Here is a 2602-nt window from a genome sequence, read left to right as displayed (position 1 = left end):
TGTAGAATAAGCGAAATCGGGCCTATGCCCTATCAGCAAAAACAAAATATTGTGAACTGACAATGATGCAATTGAGCAAAAGAACAATACGATTGAACTACTCATGCTGATAATGTTGCAAAAACGTCTCAATACGTAGGCTAATTGTAATTTGTAACAACGTATAAAAATGACATTAGATTTCCTCAAACAAGTAATTCGATCACAAACATGTTTTGAATAAAATACGTAGCCTAATAAGTTTAGCAGAGATGTGTTCAAGACCAGATCCAGCTTTACTGTCCAAAAGGTTGATGTATGGCATTCCATCCTATCTCTCTGCCTAAACTGCCATAAAATCTGGACTGCTAAAACTTGAGTTGAAAAAGTTTCTTTATTAGTTATTATTATTTTGTATAATGTTCATTGTCTCTTGTACCGTTATCAGCGGTTATTAGCGGTTTGTAGGTCTACTTGCCGAGACTAAACATCAAGCACTGTTTTACGTTAGTAAAATGGAAATTTACACGTTAGAGTAGACTATAGCATAAAAAGGGAATTTGCATGCAGACATAAAAAAATAAATTGGAATTTTAGGGGGCGCCATAGGTAAATCCGCCTCTGCTTTTATTCGGGATAATCTGTTTTAGACTGACCTGTCAGAACTACAGACGCAAACTGGAAAAAGCATTATCTGTCTAGACTGCAGGGGTCACCAAATGGCGGCCCGCGGGCCACATGCGGCCCGCCACGCTGTATCGCTGCGGCCCGCGGAAGGTATCAGCGTAGGCTACAGGTATAATCAAAAATACTTTTCTTGAGGAGTTAAAGAGCACGAAGGCAAAAAATACTTTCCGGGAAGCATATTTTCGCTTTGCATACGATTCCACCGACCGACCAATCAGATTATAGTTGTAGGTGGGGGTTGCTTAAAGCTATTTCAATGCGATGTCCAGCCACACTGTCCCAGTAGTTGAACGTCTGTTTTCGAATTTTGAAAATGTCGAGCATAGGGTTGCTTGTTTTAAGTTTGCAAATGTCATGTAAACACTAGTGTGCGTTTCACCGTTATTGTGTTTCACGAGCAGCGTTCTCCTTATGCAAGTTTTTGTTGGCAAAATAGGTCGGTGTGCCAACTCAATTTATAATAAATTGGCAAAATATTATATATAAATTTAAAGACTTTTTCTGATTGTATTATGAAAATATTTAGCTTAGTAGCCTACTGCAAAATGTTTTTTTTCTTCTTTTTTTAAAGAAATATGGAACGTTTCACGATTTCGCGTGTCATTCTTGCGCAGGGGCCATGCTAATCTTCTCTGTATCGTTCCAATTTTAGTATATGTACTGCGGAAGCAAGTTTTGCAAAATGTTATCAATCAACAAATTCTTGCCACGCTGATAAGCATCGCAAGTGACAGTTGTCTATAACAAAAGAAAGACGGTTTTTATAGCCTCTTACAAAAAGGATGAAAAACCAACTCATTGCTTTTTTAAAGGGAAGACTGTTCATGAATTACGATTTTTGGGTGATTTCTACAAGCATTTGTTTCATGGTGCCTGGTTTCTTTTTCCCTGTTATTGAAGCTTATTTTTCGCTGATATGTTTGTAGGTCACTATTGTTGCCTGTATTGCGATGTGTCAAACATTTCCTTGTTTACTAAAATTGTTAATTGCAAGATATCTTTTGTGAAGCGAAGTGACAACACCACCCTTGCTTGGCGATGAATATTCTCATGAAACCGCTCGCCTCGCTATAAGTGCGCAAAACAAGTGGCCTCGTTTATTAGGCATTGTTAGAAAAAGTCAAAAGTGTTGTAAAAGGAGCTTGGCCTGGCAGTAGCGTTGTTCAATTAATTTTGTTGCTGCGGTATTCTAACATAAATATGAACAACATGTAACGCTGGATACTGGGTACGAAATGCGTTCTTTTTTAGCATAAGAGTCAACCTACCTAACATTTTATCAGTGCGGCCCACCACAGCTCTCCTTAGTGCCAAAATGGCCCGCATGCCAAAAAGGTTGGTGACCCCTGGTCTAGAGGCTACCAACCTATCCTTGCATTTACTGTAATTAGCTTTTTTTTTTTATTTCCACCCGTTAGCTCAGTGGTATATCAGCCGATGATGTTTGAAACTCACAACTTGCATTTGGTTATGATCTAATGATCAATAAGGATTTTGTCGCAATTAGATTTAATTTTTGGTTTAGAATTGAAGTTGGACCGAAAATTTAAAGCAGGCCACGTTGATCGGGTTGAAAATATTTACCTACATTGAACTTATACCGACTTTTAATAAGTCGGTTCAAATGTGTGAAGAATTAATTTGTGAGAATTCAACGTGGAATTCGGTACTGAAAATAACTTAGGCTGTGCAAATAAAAGTTGAGGTAAAATAAAAGTTGGTTTCGTGCAATGATGCTATTTTCATTTCACACATGCGTGTTTCTTTAAAAAAGAGGAAGTGAAAGGCGTAGGCTACCAGGGGATTTACCCAATGGTTACTTTATTTGTTACTGACAGAAAATTTCGTGATGAAATTTGTTGCAATATCGTTGCAAAACGCCACTTATAAAAAGAAGGTAGCCTAATCTTGTGACTATGTTTATGAAGAAGTTTAA

The 2602-nt window shown here is 37.6% G+C and overlaps 1 non-coding gene across 1 annotated transcript; it reads right to left on the bottom strand.

The window, feature by feature from the left end:
- Positions 1-1235: 1235 nt before the first annotated feature.
- On the bottom strand, positions 1236-1338 carry LOC145767722 (U6 spliceosomal RNA). The gene has a single exon (XR_014288873.1). It is a non-coding gene; the product is annotated as a U6 spliceosomal RNA (small nuclear RNA).
- Between the last annotated feature and the right edge of the window lie 1264 nt (positions 1339-2602).

The sequence above is a fragment of the Aplidium turbinatum genome, chromosome 3 (genome assembly GCF_918807975.1).
Source record: "Aplidium turbinatum chromosome 3, kaAplTurb1.1, whole genome shotgun sequence".
Lineage (NCBI taxonomy): Eukaryota > Metazoa > Chordata > Ascidiacea > Aplousobranchia > Polyclinidae > Aplidium > Aplidium turbinatum.
Note: the sequence above shows the minus strand (reverse complement) of the source record. Positions and strands in the feature narration are given on the sequence as shown.